This window comes from Fringilla coelebs, assembly GCF_963513975.1.
Source record: "Fringilla coelebs genome assembly, chromosome: 19".
Lineage (NCBI taxonomy): Eukaryota > Metazoa > Chordata > Aves > Passeriformes > Fringillidae > Fringilla > Fringilla coelebs.
The window spans coordinates 5045052-5062936 of NC_140045.1; positions in this window are offsets into that span (position 1 = coordinate 5045052).

The window sequence follows — 17885 nt, forward strand, 5'->3', positions numbered from 1 at the left end:
TTAAAATACATCTTTCCCTGCTGTCAGACAAGCAGCTGCTCAGGAAGGAAAGAAGGAATGACTCAAATGTAGAAATTCAAATCCTAAGGAGAAATGAAGAAGAGTAATAAATAAATAAATAAACACTACCTATTTGCTATTAATTCTATTGTTCTGTGCTAGGGGAATTTTACTGTGTAAGACAACCCCTTTATTGAATAAAGATTACAGAATGGCAATTACAGAACATACCTAAGTTTGCTCATTTGAAATTATTTTTGGGGTGGTACCTCTGTGATACCCTGGTCAATTTGCAAATTCCTTGTCCCTCATTTCTGAACCAGCCTTTAAATATGTCAAAGTGAAAATTATTCTTTTTCTGAGCCTTAACTTTCCTGGCCAACAAATTTCAAAAGAAGAGTGCAGGCTGAAAGTATATAAAACAACTGCTCAAGAAAAGAGAGTAAAATCTGGCAGGTCTACAACCAGCACTGACAGACTTGGGTGTCCCACCAAGCATTTCAGGAGAGATCAAAAATAAGTAAACCACAAAGAGATTTAAATGTATTCAACCTACAGCCAGCACTGACAAGTGCAAGGGAGAGTGAAAGCTTAGGTTAATAATCCAAATGTTGCAGGAACAACTATAAAACAAGCCAACCTTAAATCCCTGGATCTGCAGCTCCCTCCTACCTGCCCTGTAGATAATTTGGTCTATGAACTAAATTATCTGAGTGAGGTTTGGAGCAGTTGCTCTGCTGGTCACCTTGAAGGCAACTTTCATTTCATTCCATTAGCTGGCATGGGCACTAAGTGTGCCCTTGTTCATCTTGGTCCCAATTTCTTTTATTCCTGCCTTTGGGACAGTGATAAGGAAAGTGAAGGGGAGGAACTTTTAAGCTCCTTTGCAGCACTGTGCTTTGGGCATTTGCAGTTCACCTGATCTCCACAAACTTTGCTCTCAGTGGACACAATCAGTCTGTGCTGTGCTCAGAAAAACCCTCCTGCCACAGAGAAGGAATGGGGACAGACCCAATAATACACAAATACAAACCTCTTTTCTCAAATTTATCGTCAGGAAGCTGTTACCAACCTGCTGAAACCAAAAAACCTTAAAAAAGCTTTTAGGAGAGGAAAGGGCATTGGTACTAATGAGGCAAGACAAATAAGTAATAAAAATATAGGTGAAAAAAAAGCTGAAAATTTGCTTGAGGAGACAGGAGAATCAACAAAATTAAACCACAGATCTGCTGTTATATTTCCTACAGAGTCATTACAGTAACAACCCTTTAGGGTTTTTGCCTCCAAACAATCACGTTGCAGTTGTTTCTGCAACAGCTCATTCAAATATTTCCTTCCTCCCTTGCCTCTCTTAATCTAGGATAGCTGAAACTCCCCCAAATTCTCTTTATCTAAGAGTTGCTTAAAACCTATCAAAAAGTCCCAATGTTATAAAATCCAATTTGTTAAAAGCAAAGGTTCAGTCCATTGCTCAAGAAAGTGAAAATGTTGCACTTGAGAGGGAAAAACAGTACTGAAATAGATTAATGGAAGAAAGCAATGAAGGCAAGAAACTGTCCAGAACAAAAGGCCAAATGCTTCATATTAGACAGGAGGAGAAAGAAATCTGTAAGGCCGTATATAATCTGGTCAGTTGAAAATTGTAAGCAGATACCTAAGTGAAAGACCAGAGAACAGAATTTTAAAAAGTGGCTACCAAAACCCTTAAAAACCAAGTTTTTCCATGAGCACTGCAATTAATGAAATCCATTTTCCAGGCTTTGTGTTCTGTGAGCCTCCCCTGGGTGCTGTTGTCCCCAGCTCCCTGCTGTGGCCACTGTGGCCAGCTGGGTTGTCTTTTATTGCCTCAAACAACGGGTGACCACCTGGCTGAGCTCTTGAAGTGTCACCACTTTATGCACATTAAATCATGCTAATAATGGAAAAACACGCAGTTTTGGACAGTCTTCAACTTTGTTCCCAAAAATGCACATTTAAGTTTAAGAACTAAAGGGAAAGATGAGTGTGGGAAGAGATGCACATTTAAGTTTAATGCACATTTAAGTTTAAGAACTAAAGGGAAAGATGAGTGTGGGAAGAGATGGGATGGAGTTGAACTGCGGGCTGTGGGACACGCCTGCAGAAGCACGAGGCAGCTCAAAGGAGCACATGGCAGCACAGAGAGGCACATGGCAGCTCAAAGGAGCATATGGAGGCACAGAGAGGCACATGGCAGCACAAAGGAGCACATGGAGGCACACAGAGGCACATGGCAGCACAAAGAAGCACATGGCAGCACACAGAGGCACATGGCAGCACAAAGAAGCACATGGAAGCACAAAGGAGCACAAGGAGGCACAGAGAGGCACATGGCAGCACAAAGGAGCACAAGGAGGCACAGAGAGGCACATGGCAGCACAAAGGAGCACAAGGAGGCACAGAGAGGCTTGTCTCTGCCGGACACTGGCAGGAGGAGGTGCCATGCGGCAGAGCCCTGTGGGAAAGGAACTTGCTGGAAGCTGACAGACGGGTGAACAGCGCATGACCACCCCACATAAGGATATTTCGAACACCTGTGGCTGACATGGCAACATGAGATAGGTCACGTAGTGAGAATTACCATGTAAGGAAACACCATGCCTGGAAAAAGGGTATAAAACCAGCTCATTTCTTTGAATAAACAATTCGGATTCCCTGCTGGTCTCAGTCTGTGTCTCGGTCACTCCCAGATGAGCAGATGGGAATTTCCTCCACCTTCTCTCCCTGCCTTGCTCCTGAAGCTGCACATATTGATGGTGAAGATGCCGGTGAGAACTCCATGAGTACAACTAACATTGTTTTAATCCACAGCAGTGTCAAGACGCAATTTAACACTGAGGAAGAAAAGAATCAACATTTGGACTTTGCTGACTTTTATAATCCCAGTCTTAGAGAATTTCCCCCCCTTTATTAATTAGTGAGAAGAAAGAAAAATTACTCCTCATTGTACTGCATTGATGGATGGGGGCCCAAATGAACTTTTATCATCAACAAGAAAATATTGGACCATTTATTTTGGAGAGATGTAAGAATTCCCTTTGATTTTTATTTTTTAGGGAGAGATAAAATTCTCTGTGCACAGTGTAAGTAGTGAAATGGCTTCTTTTGAAATTCTGGAGAGGATAAAGCCCTTTTGATATCAGTCATGCATTGCCCCTATTTTCACCTGTCTGCCTGCAGAGCTTTTTCTTGTTAACTGACTAGGAACTGTGTAAAGATCCATTAGAATTCTACCTTTTTTTTTGTCATTGCTGTTCAGCCAATCTCAGCAGTATCTGGGTCTCTCAGTTACATGAAGGATAATGCCACACAAGTTCAAGCAGAGATGCACAAAATATGGTGTATGGGCTCTATCTCATGGATGAGGAGAGAAACAGGGAATCACATGCTGGAGATGTCCCTGCTCCCTGTGTTCAAATGTAAGAACAAAATTATAGCATCACACATGTGCAATAATTCATGAGGAAACAAGAGGGTCCTTTGCCAGGGATCTTCTGGGGCTTCTGGCACATATGTGGGGTCCTGATCTCTCTCCCTTATTTAGAATTTCAACAATCATCACAATATCTTCCTCAACATGGCACTGCAGTGAACTGGAATATTTACAGAATAAACTGAGCCCAGCTGGGGATGCAGAGATTGAACACAGGTACAACTCCCAGCCTGCAGTGCTGGAACTTGCCCTGCTCTACAGCATTTAAGGATTTTCTTATTAGCAAACTAGGAAACAACAGGTTTGCTTTCCTATGTGCCATGTTGTCTGAACCTGTCTCCATCTTGTGTGAACTGAGTAGTTTGACCTAAACCATCTAAGGACCCACGTATCAGGCCTTGCCCTGCCTTATAATTGAAATAATTACTTGCCCTTAGCAGCACTTTCCTTTCTATACATACTGGTTTAAGCTAGTCTTAAAGACTTTTGACCATTTATATCCTACCACATTTCAGTATGTGTTTTTCTGAATAAGAGAAAGAAGATAATAGGGAGACACTTATCTTTGGAGGGTGAGCTCTCCAGCCCTTAAAAACCAAGAGCCAAAATGTGGGATGGTGGTTATGTGGGAGGCTTTCCTACTCTCTCTTCAGTCCCCTTCACCAGCCAGCAAGCACAGATGCTCACTATCATTTCCTAATTAAAGCCCCGAGGCAGGAAAACAGTTACTGTGTACTATAAACCACCCTGAAAAGCATTTAAATACATATTTAAACTTTAGCATGCATTCAAGAAACCTTCCTAACAAGGATGATTCCTCCAACTGGAGTATTGAGCTGCAAAGCCCTCAGTGTCTCCTCAGCACATTTAAAAGAAGCTAAGAAGAGATGATTATTGCCAGAGGTGACAGGACTCTTGTTAAAACCACACTGCACAGAGGGCTTGTTGATGTGCCCCAGCTTGCAAAAACACAAAATAATTCTGCCTACTTCATGAACATCAAGGGCTGTCTCATTGCTGGAAGGAATCTCCTCCACCTGTTTTGTCTGAAGCCTGAATTGGTGCTGCAATCCTGCAGAATGCACTGGAATCTGCTGCTGAACTGGTAGACACTTAAAATATTTCTTACAGAAAAATAAAACCTGGGTGACTACTCTGTATCTGCAAGTAGGTCAGTAATTAATCTAAAAATATTTATTCTTAGGTCAGGGCTGTATTACTCTCTGCTTCACGATAAATGCAAGTTCATATTCAAAGGCAATGCTTACATTCATCACATGAGCTAAGCCTGTCTGCAGCAATTAACAGTAATTCAGATGCTGCCCGTTATTACTCCAAAGAGCATTTTTTTTTCCTTTATCATTAGCTAGCTAGGTCAGTGAACACAAGGGCAATGCATATTCCCAGGAAAATTCCCAGGAAAGCAGAGATTAGTTCCAAAATACTTCCTTAAAACACCCTAAATCACTGTCAGCTGCATTACAGATTCCCAGATGTAAGGAAAGAAGGAAAAGTCTTAATGTTTGAACACACACAAATAAGGTAATTCCATTTCCCCCCTCTCTCTCGGCACTTCAGAGAGATCACAGAGAATAATTAAAACTATTTTTTAAATTCTGTCAAATGAACCCACTTTTGCTTCCAAGAGTCAGCTCTATGCTGCTGCTTTCACATTAATCTAAAGGATTACTTGGATGAGTGAGAATTGTCTTGAGGTGTCAGGGCAGCCGTGCTCTGAATGGGAAGTTGGGTTCTGAGTAGAAGAGGTTGTACTCCAGATTTTGTGACTGACTTCCAGATGATGGGATGGTTTGATTTCCATGTAGATTAAAGACAATCATATCTTTGGAAAAATAGGGGGAAATTTCCCAGGAATTCTGCACACCCATGTTCTCATCCCAGAGTTCCAAAAGGGGTAGAAGACCTCAGCTATCCTCAGGGTCTGATTTTCTTCTGCCAGCTCTGGGGTGTGAGGTGTGAGCAGTTTAAGAGTTTGAGGCACTTTGTGCCAGCTGCTGGTACAGGCAGTGTGGGAGATACTGCATGTTCATCTACTCTGGACTGTTCTTTTTTTTTCCTCCCTCAATTGCAGGAAAAAGAACCCAAATAAGCCACAAGTTTATGCGAGTGGAAGAGCAAGAAATTTGATTACATTTCCTCCAGTATGAAGCACTTCATCCTTCAGAATCATATGCAACCCTGTCACTTCAAGGGGCAGAGGTTTGGGGTTGGTTTTTGGTCAGAACACCCTGTAGGACTAAAATGTAACTTTTACTCCTCTCTTCACATCTGTTGTGACACTACAGCCCTTCTTCCCCAACACACAGCTGCTACATTCTGTTCCACTTTAATTCCTGTACTCAACAGAAGCAACAGGATAAACTCCACTGTCTGTGCTTTTACCCTCACTATGGGATTATGGGATTTTCTAGGAATTCCAGGGAACATTCAATCCTAGAAGAGCAGAAGACTGTCCTCATGTTACTTAAAATCAGGCAGTATGCTATTACAAGCACCTTGTAGGAACATGGAAAATAAACTGCCTCAATATAATTTGATCTATTTTTCCAATAACTTTGCTAATGAATATTTTATTTTCTCTAGTGCTGGACTTAATTTGCTTGGGAGACAATTGTCATTACATTAAGGAACAAACAGTTCACTAGACCTGACGAGTGCAATAATTGATTTTTCAGCTTGGTGGATGAATTAAGAAATCGTTATTTTTATGTTCCAAGCCACATCCAGAAACAGCTAGTGTGGGCTCTAAAATCCTTCACATGGAAAGACCAGTTTTGATGTTCTCTGATTTTCCAGATAATTTTTCCTGTAGTAAATTTGGACCAGTATCTCCCTGCTGTGGTCAATATTGCTTTTCCTATTCAGGTTGAGGTGTTTGTCACACCCAGCTTGGGACAATGGGAAGGCCTGGGTGGGCAAGTTGCTCTCCCACAGAGCAAAGCTACTCTTGGTGTCCTTGAAACCATCACATCTGTTATATCATCTGTCTGAGCATCCTACATGGCTACTGAATAAGGCATGGTTTAATTTATCTGGGCTAAGGCAGGTCCAGAGCTCTATGCTTGCTCCCTATACATGTAAAACTTGCAGATTTTAACACCACTCACTTATTTTGATTTGATGATTGAATGACATCCTGATTTTAAAAAAATTGGGAGTTCTAATCTTTCTGAGCCTCCAGTTCCCTGCATATGAAAGCAGAATATTCCATGCAGCTTTTCAAGGATCTTTGATGTCTTCAGATGAAGAGCAATGAGCATTAATATGACTCTATCACCAGCATAAAATTCCTGCTGTACCCTCTCTAGCCCTTGAGCTGTGTAAAGGCAATGACACTCGATTCATTTGATGTAACTATGTAGGAATGATCATATAGATGCAATTTAAAACATAGTTTTTATCAATTATGCAGTAGCATGTCATCTGTACTCTACTAATTAGAAAGGGGAAGAAAAAAGTTACTGGCTGAAAATTAATTATGACAACATTTCTACAGTGTTTAGAAAACTAGTTACAAGAATTAAATATTCATGTCATTATGGTTTTCATTATGCATCCTAATGTGATTGCCTGAGTGAAATCACTGCAAGGTGCTCCAACACTCCCTAAATTCAGAATTTGGATGCTCCCATGAACTGATAGTGCCAACAAGGTTGTACCTAAATGAGTCTTCAGATAAGAATCTTCTCTCCACCTACAAACGTGGACCTCATTTCAAGCTGATGATGTGTCATATTGATCTCAGCAGATAAGATGACTCTCTATTCAACCAAAGAGTGGTGTGAAAGGGCAAAGGCACTCATATTGTTGCAAATCTAAGTTATGGATCATGGGCCAAACCCAGAGTCTTTCCTTAGAGCTGGGTGGTTGCTACAGCATTTCAACACTGAAGACTTATCATGTCTAGGAGAATGATTTTCGATTTTTTTTTAAATTTTTCCACTCATCTTGTATTCATATTTTTTAGACTCCTCCCTCCCTAGCTTTTATTTGCCTGGATCCACTTTTCTTCATTCACTCTCTCAGCAGCCAGAACACAACTTTAAAATCACATCCAAACAAGGCTGTTCTCCCTCCCCGAATGTTTACAAAAAGCAGGTTCAGCTCCGCAGCTCCGGACTGCTAAATTGGATGATTGTTATTCAAAGCGAGAAAGCTTTGCTCCTTGCAACTGATTGGTAAAAGGGGAGGCCCTGACCCCACTCATTACACCGTGGGTTATTGTCTGGCCTTCACCCCGAGGCGTTCTTTGCCTGCAACTTTTATCACAGCCACAAAATGAATCTGTCATCCAGCGGGCTCTTCCTCTGCCATTTGTTCCTCCAGAATCTTGCATTCCTCTCTAACTTCCCTTGATTTTTAATGCTCATCCTTTTCCACACCTGAGTTGAAGCTAATGAGACAAGTTTAGCTGTCCCAGCTTGGCTGTAGCAGCTCACTGCTGGACCCCACAGGCCATCACACAGCAGCACTTTGTAATGAACTCAGCAAAAAGCAAATACACACAGATATAAACGCTCTCCCGTGAAACAAATTTCACTTAAACGCTGAGCAGTTTAGGCTGCCAAAAAGGCACTTGAACATAGAAACTGAAAAGGAAGGATGGTTTAAGAAATTATTTTAGGCTTCAAGAAAACACAGAAACATATGGTTAGGGCTAAATATTTGTATACATGACACAGCAAATAGAGATGTCTCATGGGTTTTGAATTACATATTTGGAGAGAGGGAGAAAAAAAATACCATGTCGGGTCCCTTCTTAGTTTAGAAACAGATTTTTTAAAAACATGTTTGTCTTAAAACTTGGCTATTGGAATCCCAAGTGGAAATGGCCAATTTCAGATACAGCAAAATTCAAATTTGTCCTCCCTCAGCTTCATGCTGTAGTGTTACAATACTAAGTGAGTAGAAGAGTCTTAGCTACAAGGTTAGGAATATAAAGAAAATGGGATATAATTCTCCTTTAACAATATCACAGAGGTTCAAATCAACAGACCAGTGAAAGCAAGTCATAGTTCAGTATCAAACCAAAACGAACAGGTTTGTGTGTGCGTGGATGTAGACAAGCACATGTATGCATGGGAAATGCTTTCTCTTTAATTCTCAATATTCAACAGTTATGAGGTGCTTGGCAATAGGAACAGGGAGAAAAATGTACCTCATCAGCATCACAGAACAAGTCACCAGCCTGTTCATGTTTTACTCACTGCTGCTTAACTCCTTCACACAGCTGCAGTTATACACAGAATGATGTAAAGGTTGCTGTGGGTTGACGGGTGCCTTATTAGCAAAAGTCATTTATAATATTAACAGTCATTTCCTTACTGACATCAAATGGGATTTTCCTGGTGAAAAGGTCAGGAGAAAAAGGATTGCCTCTTCTTATTAAATTGTGTCAATATATGTTTACTCACCGATTACAAACAATTGGTCCAATAATAGCACAGAATTAATAAAACACAGAATGGGCAATGTGATAAAGCAAAAGCTGAGACTGGTGAAAAATGGAACATCCAAGAAATGGATGTGAAATTAGTATCTTGACCATACTTAATCAGTCCTGAGAAGCAGGGTATCAATGAATACTTCAGGAGGAAGCAGAGGTATATTGTATTTCATGCACATGCTCAGTTTGATTAGCAAGATTTTTTTTTTGGTCACATAAAGGTGTATAAAGCAGCCCATCTTCACATCTCTGGAGCTCACTGAGATTCATGTCACTCAAGATTTTGGGGTTTTTTGGTGTGAAATGAAGAGAGCCAGGTCTGCCCTGCTGCTGCAGAAGGGCAATGCCCTGCTGGGAGCATCACACCATGGCAGCTGCCACCAGCCACTTGTCCCCAGATTCTCATTTCACTGAATGGGACAGTGAGGACAGTGTGACATTGCTCAAAGTGCCCTTCATCCCCCCCTACTTGCTGAGCCACTCTCTTGTATTTCCAGCTCAAGCAAGTTCTGGTATTACATTGTGGAAAGAGAAGTGAATTATTTCTTGTGGCTTAATTATGCTTTTACTTCCCTCCCCCCCTTTAAAAAAAAATTATTAAGAGACTAATGCTACAGACAGTAAAGAATTTATAATTAAGCAGATGCCCATCGACATTTTTAAAGCAGAGCTTCTGTTTGAAAAGCACTGAATATTTTCCCTACTATCCCACTTCAACAGATGTTCTGCCTAATCTACATTCACTTTACCCCCTGTCTTACCTTTGACCTTTCTTTTAAGTTATTCAGAGAAGAGAATGTCAGTATTTATCTACCTGCTGTGCTTCCATCTGTCTGTGCAGTGCACGAATAACCACAAATTATATTTTCTTTGTGAAAATTTGAATGACAGAAGCATTTCTAAGGCTTCATCTGCATGGAATGATCAGCTGCTATCTCCTTGTCTTGGAGGAATTGTGCATCTCATAACTGGACATGCAAACCAGGAACAGCTGCCAAATGTGGATTTGTGTTTCCAGTATCTCCACAGAGATGTCTTTCTTGGATGCTTTTCCAGCACCCTTGTCTTATCCATTTTTCTTGATAGGGAAAATGTAGTAGGAAAGTTCATATCCAAGGCTGCCACAAGGAATGTAGAGCAGCATAAAGCTGTTTGTAAAGAGATGCCCTTTGGGAGGTGTTATCAGACTAATGACCTGCAAACCTGTTAAACTCTACAGTTTAAAGCCTGAGAAACAGGTCCTTCCTGTGAAACCATACTGGATCATGGCGTGTTTGGCACAATGATTTTTTGCTAAAATGAGTTTATAATCTAAATTCAGAATCTGTTTTCTCCAAAGCAGCAGTGCGCAGCTTTCAGGTTGTCAGAAGAACCATCCAGGAAGTGACAATTTAATATCCTGGAAATAATTCTGGTGATTGTGGTAGAACTGATCAAGCATTGGTTTCATCCTCAAGTACTCAATTATTTTTAAATTTAGGTAAATTTAGTGCCTGTGCCACATAACAGTGCTGTGCAGTGTTGATAAGATCTGCTCCAGCAGAATACAAAACAATGAAATATAAACAGAGTGGATAACCTGATTCTGGTGTATTTGCTAAAAGACAGAAGTAATTTTATGTACTGTACCCCTTAGCTGGTCCATGCTAGTGGAGAGCATGTTCCAGTTTAACCTCTGTCTCTGAGAGGTGTTGGATACTGGTTTTACAGGAGGCAACACTTGCTTCTGAAACCAAGTGTGCCCTGCAGCATCTGCTGGGGGAAGCCAGGCTCCAGATAAGTGGAGAGGAAGAGCCATTATCACATGTTATCTTTAATGCTCCACAGCACATTCCGTGTAAGCACTGCCATCAATTCCTCACCCTGGCCAGATTCCAGGATTGGCAATTAAATCTTCCTGAATGTCTACATTACAGTCTAAAGCATATTCCTGGACACAGGGGGACTGTGCAAAATTGTACATATCTACTTCTCTCCACTGGCTATAAAAAAGATCCTGGTCTAGTCTGGCTCCCTAACATGCAGACATCTCATTTTTATGTGCAAATGTTAGGATAAATGAATCTCATCTCAAGCTCCAGGGAACAGAAAGGAGGAAGATCATGCCCAACCTAACGAAAAGCTTTACCCACAGCTCAGCCTGAAGACTGGAGGGGGAAAATCAGATAGGGGAAACTGGGAAAAGAGAAGACCCCAATGTAGAAAAAAACCCCCAACTTTGGAACTCAGTTGTAATTATCTGGTGCTGATTCATTATCTGTTTACAAAAGCAGAGAAACATGTACAGTGAACTATGCAATTGATGTTTTGCCCAATTAGAACACAAGTAAGTCTGCTTTTCATCCAATAGTTGCCTAGTTTTACAGGGAAAATGCATTGGTACTAATAAAAGAGCTTGCAAATTAAGAGGTGAGTTAGCCAGTACTTCTGCACTTGATATCACTAAGAGAATTATAGATATTATGCTGAATTTCTTTTTTTAATCCATTAACCATACAGGTTTTTGAAGAAGCTCATTTGTTAGGCTCAGGCATATCACAAGAACAAAATATTAATGATTCAATTATCCGAAGAATTGCTGAAGGTCAGGGTGCCTCTGAAGAATGCACATTAAGGCAGGGAAGTGAGAACCAGCACCTTCCCCATAGTTCTGCATACTTTAGGAGTTTTTTACATCTGTCATAGGACTGAACTGTGCTGCTTAACTGAGCAGGATCTGGACACACTAAAAAATCTAGGGTTTTTCCTACTGTCCTTCAGGGTAGAGTTCAGTCCAATTTTCCATTCACTTCTTTAAAAAAAAAATATTCTCTAACTCCTTGAAGTCTAAGTGCCTCCAGGTTTCACTGTGCTTGAAATCTGGCCCTACACAACAGGAATCGCTTACATTTGAAAGCAGTAAACGAAATGCTCCCCATAAAATTCACAACTCAGGGATGCATTATCTGTATCACACCAAGAAACATATCTTTAACAGCTTGGCAGTATTAAAGACAGAGGATTTTAAAATACTAATGTCTAAGGCTGCTTGTGGGAACATTTTGACTTGCAGGATGGGTATCAAGGAGAATGCAGTAAGTTTTTCTGCAGATTAAATAATTATAAAGGAAACTACGTGAAAGACAGTATTTCTAATAAGGGTAGAGTAGAAAACTATGTCAGAAATTAATAATGATTTTTGAAAATCAGACTTTTATTTGCTATCTAATTCTTAGCGTAATGTTATCCTCCTAACTGGACTGAACCCTGAAAACCAAGCACTAATGGTGGTCCAAGTCCTCAATGGAAATGCATTAAAAATGGTAATTTTGGTCAGGGATGAACTCCATGGCTTCTGTTAATTGGGGGCTGCTTCTGTTTTTGAAGTCAGTTGTTCTCTTGACTTCAGGGAAAATGAAACTGAACTGTCTTTTCCTGGCAATCACATGAATTCAGTTCAGAATATCAAAGACTGCCAAAAGCGAGTCCAAATTTCTGGAGTTAAACTAACTAGAAGAACATCCTGATACATGCATGTGTTCTTTGCATATCCTCGTTTCAGGCAGCTCCAGGACAAAACAGCATTCGATGATTGGGTATTTATGATCTTTTTATCCTTCGTTAGTGATGACATTCCCTGCTAAGGCCTTGGTCTCAGACCCATCTGTAGTGGGCTCTTGGCTTTTCCTTAGCCTCAGGCTAATCCCACTTTCTCTGTGCTCATTCCCTGCTTCAGAAAAGGGGCAGAAGAGACTCTTATTTAGATTGTATGACAGCAGAAGAAGGTGCTGTTGTTCACTGCATTATGCAGCACAACAAATACTACATTTATCAAGGCCGCTCTCGGCACCTTTGGCACAAAAATAAACCCCTCCAGCCAGCGAGGAGAGTTATTAGAAGTCATGTTTGTGAAACTTCGGTTTGATGTAACAGAACAAAAGGCGTGTGAGGTTTGCTCGGGTGAAAGAACAGAGCTGGTCTGAGGGCTGGCTGCAGCCACAGCAGCCAGAGGGGAAACGCTGACGGCTCTTACCGGCCCGCTCCTGTTTGACTCCTTATCCTCTCACCTCCTGCCTACACCCAGTGGTAAACCCTGCGGCCGGCACCTCCGGGACTCCCAGTGTTCGGAGAGGAGGAGAATAAACAGAATAAACCCCCTGAGACCGCGACCACGCACCCCAGCCGGGGAGGGAGCGGCGCCGCTGTGTGAGCTCGGCCCGCACACCGAGCCGGGAGCAGCCCGGGCCGGGCGGGGGTGAGGGCTCGGTCCGTGAGGGCTCGGCTCGGGATGGCTCCGGAGCCCGTGTGGCTGCCGGCAGAGCCGCGCCTGTTTCTGCTGCACACACACCCTTCCCGACGGGATCGCGGCAGCGTTTGTTGGGCTTTCAAAAGGACACGTTCCAAAGCCCAAACGGGTCAGACCTGGTACACGCGGTACTGCCTCTCCAAGGTAACCAAGCCCCTGCAATGTTATTGCGCCGAGGAATTTTGACAGAGTGGTAATTTGGGATGAACTGGATTCATTTTGAGAGAGCAGTCAGCTGGAATTATTTTGGATAAAAGACTCCAGTCCTCAGGGTAATTGAGGGAGGGAAAAGTAGAAGAGGGTGGCATTCTGAGGAGGTATGAAATGTTCTCTGTCTGTCTCCACCCTGCAATACACTCTCTGCATGGGCTGACATTCCTGTCGATGTCTCCTGCTAAATTATATGATTCTAGCAAAATTATTCAAGCAAAATCTGAGAAGTAAATTGTAGGACACCACCTGAAGGTCCCATTTTAAACAGGACTCAAAGGTCCCAGAAAGTGTCCAGTGTGGCCCCAAATTAATATTATTTTGCCTTCTGCAGCTCTGAATTTCACTCTTTGCCAGTTTCTCTCTCTACAGCATTAAAAACCAAATCACTGCTAGTGCCCAGGACATCCATCCTTATGTGGATAAGACCTGTAAAGCCACACCTGCCCAGGGCAGAAAGGACTCAGGTACAATTGCCTGTGTCTTACAGGGAAGATGGCATCAGCATAATCCTTTCACTCTGAAGACATTTTCTGTCCCTGAGATCCTCACAGCTGTGCTGAGCAGCCTGTTTTTGCTGGCACATCCTGGGCAGCACCCCACAGAAGGCAAGCACCCAGCCCAGGCATGTCAGGACTGTGCTGATATGGCTTTTCAAAACCAAGTTTGATGTTAAAATTTTGCTAAATCCTGTATCCTGAATGGTGCCAGCAATGAATAGCTATGAGTGAAGAAACAGAACTAACAGAAGTGTTATAAACACAAGTAATTAATCTCTAAATACCTGTTATAAATCTCTAAATTCAAACTGGGGTTGTTGCTAGTGGGTGTTTGTCAAGGAGAGAAACCAGGAGAGGATAAACGCAAGAAAGCAGGAAAAGCATCCCAGGGAAATTATTCTATCACAGTCAATATTCACATCAAATTTAATTTGGGCTGGCAGAGAGTTAATTTTGGAGTACCTCAGTTTAACTTTCACGTGAGACCTGTTGTAAGGGATTTTCATTATAGGGTACAGTGCTGCAGACACTGCAGGTGTTTTGCAAAGCCCAGATCAGCACCCTCTGCAAGCACATAAGCTGAGACAAAATTTCACCAGCACTTAGAATTAATATCAACATCAGTTTAACCATGTAGAGCTCCAGTATAAAGATATGGAGAAAAGTATTTCTTGGTACTAACAGATTCTCTGCAGCCCTCATCACCTTTTCCCCCTTACTTTTCTCCTTTAGAACTGGATTGCAAATTTCTATACCTTATTTCCTAAAAGAAAGTGTTAGGTGTATGCCACAGGATTAAAAAAAAAAAGGAGAGGTGATAATAAAAGAGCTTAATTTTTATAGATTCCACAAGAGGTTCATATTCTGAGTTTAAACAGTGTGAAAATGGGTCCAACCCAGGAGTAAATCCCCTCAGAGTGCAGCCTTTTGAGTCAATTTTTCATCTTAGCCTTTCTAGCTGGAGACATCCCACATAAATAAACATGTGCAAGTTATTGCCAGCATGCTCTGCTTTATTAATTTTGTGTAGAGCAAGCTGGCTTTTGGGGAGGTTAATTTTCTGAACTGAGAAGAAAATGGCACTTCACCAATTTGAAAATAAATAATTGTGTGGATACCTCAGTTCATTATTTTTAACTCTGCAGAGTCTTTGCAGACTCCAGGAGCATGCTGACAGCTTAGAGAAACTGAGCTGTTTTCATTAACCAGTTTCTCTGTGTGGGGTGTATTATACTAGGTTGCATAGAAATTCATGGCTTTTAAAAACAGCAGCACCTTGTCTAGGTCCTTGTAAATAGGGCTCAGATAATCCTGGGAATGTCAATTCCAGAGATGCAGCTACAGCTGGAGTAAAAAACCACTAAAATACCACATTGCTTTTGAGAAAATATTCTTAAACTCTGGCAACAAGAGCCCCTGGACCTCATGGCTATGACGTTTTTGCTGCCTCTGTTGTTCTTTAACCTTAAAACCCCTTAGGAATGGGAAGCAGAGACTTGAGTGCTGAGTTTTTCTGTTGAGCTCTCTGTGAATCTGAAACCAGAACACACAGCCCAAAGTGCTGGTTTTGTTTGAAGTAATGAGAAAATGACACGAGTCCATATGGTATTGGAAATCCTGGTGCAAACCTGTCTGTTGATTTAAAGGCATATGGAAGCTACAGGGCTTTGACAGTATCACTTGACTGTGGCTATTTCAGAATCTTGGCAAAAACAGATGGCAGCATTTCTGGGGTTTTGAAACATATGCTGGGAAACAGAATTTTAAAGTATATTTATTAACAGTAGGGTTAATTTTGCTGGAATTCCTAATGAAACTCTTGGTACATTTTTTAGAAAACTAGTGGTTTGAACTTAGACTTGTGCAAATCTATGGTTCCAGAATTGTTTTCCCAGACTAGAAGTTTGATAGGAATTCTAAATAGCACTCCTTTCAGTCTGCATTTCTGTCTGTCTCAGAACAGACGAGATTAGAGAAATAATGTAAATTTGAAACCGTTTAAAATTGATGTGTCATTTTGAGTTTGCAACAATCTTTTCATCATCTTAACTAATGTCAGGTGATAGTCAAAAGTACATTAATTTATCTGTCTTACCAAAATGTTTAACATAGATAATTGATGAAAGAGAAAATATTATCTGGCTGACATGATGCAAAAATGTCATTCTGTTCTTCTCTGTACAGATGGTTTTTCACTTCCCACGGTGTTTCTCTGTGGAAAATCTGTTGTGTTCTTGGTATTTAATTTGCCTTTTTGATGCAGTTTTCTCAATTAAATCTCATGCAGATGATGCAGTCATTTATATTCAGAGGATCAGGCTTCCTGGTCTTATTGGATAAACTCTAATGTAATCCGCAGGGTTCAGATTTAGCTGCATGATATTAATTAACTTTAAATTTAGATAAATGTTTCTTTGGTGGAGATCAAAAGGTAAACGTAGTCCCCAGATCTGAAGCCCACAGGGAGGGCACATATTGAATGACTTGCTTGGATTTTACTGAGCCAGGGAGAATGCAGGTGAGAGAAGGTGGGAGAAGTGGCTCAAATAATTAATTGCTCTGTATAACAGGTATTGCCACAGCATTAGCTCCACTTTCTCAGCTGCCACGTGCCAGCCCTGCTCTCTGACCACTCATTAAGAAGAGGCCAAGCACAGTGATGTTTTCATGACAAGGACATTTTCATCCAAAGGCTGACTTGCAGCAAGGGCATAGCAGGGGGATTTCTACCTGCTGATGCAGTATATTTGCTGGGTATGAAAATGGTGTGAAAAAGACAAGTAAATTTGTGACAAAACCTTCATTTTTCACCTTGCAGCTTTTACCTGAATAATTCAGTGACTCCCTCTCCCCCTCCAGGACCTCTCTTCATTCAGGGAAGAGCAAGGAGTGATCAGCAGGCACAACTTAATGTGCCTATGGAAACTTAAACCTCGTGCCTGACCTTGCAACCTAAACAATTGTTTTTGACTTCTTTCTATTTGAAACAAAATCGTCCATGCAACTGCTGTCAGCAGCTAAAGAGAAGCATGAAAGCTGACAATACATCCTGTATAAAAGCAATCAGCCAGTTTAACCTTCGTATTCCCTTGATCAGGCTTTAGATGCCAGGAATTCAGCCCTATGTCCTTCACAAACCACAGGAAAGGTCTTTGTTAAACTCCTGGTCTGGTCCATAGGACCAAGTGATTTTCTTCCATTTCTCTATAAGCCAAGGGAATCTCTGCCAGCTGCCATAGTGCCTGTGATTTCCATAGCCACAATGAGGACCAGCAGGGCTGGTTCCATCCTCATTAGGATCATGTATGGGGATGACACAGCAGGTTAAATATCACACTCTTGACTTTCAAGTTGTACCTTAATCCCCTTCTGTGCCATATGAAACAAAAAATGTGAGGATGGGAAAGGGGAAGGTGTCTCTCTCCGTTCATTTTGAGAATGTTTGCAAAGCGCCAAGCTCCCCCTTTGCCCCTCAAGTACAATGAATTCAAAGAAGATCATCCTAAAAGACATCTTGTAATTTGTTTTATCTATTTACAGAAGGATTTGTTTTTCTCTCTGACTTTGAGTTATTCATAAGATATTCATTTACATGGCTATCTGCATATAAATATTACCACTGGAGAGCAGCGCAGTGGAGAGTGAATATGGATTTCTGAGCCTTATCATTGTACGTCTTTCATATCAGGTGCTCATTTAGACAGAATTCATTGTATATTATTCTCCTGTGACAATATTAACCGGCCTCCAACTTTCCAGTGCTTGTTATCATTTCCAGAGTGTAAAAACCTCAAGGACTTAAAAGGACAGACAGGAAAGTTTGCAGAACATTTCATTAATTTGTGGGAAATTCTACTTACTGTAAGTGTCATGTCTTTGCTGTGAGGACTGAGAACATCTGCCAAATATAATACCACTTTCTTCCCTCACAGTCTGGCTCCTCTTCTGTTTGACATTGAGGGACTCACCCTT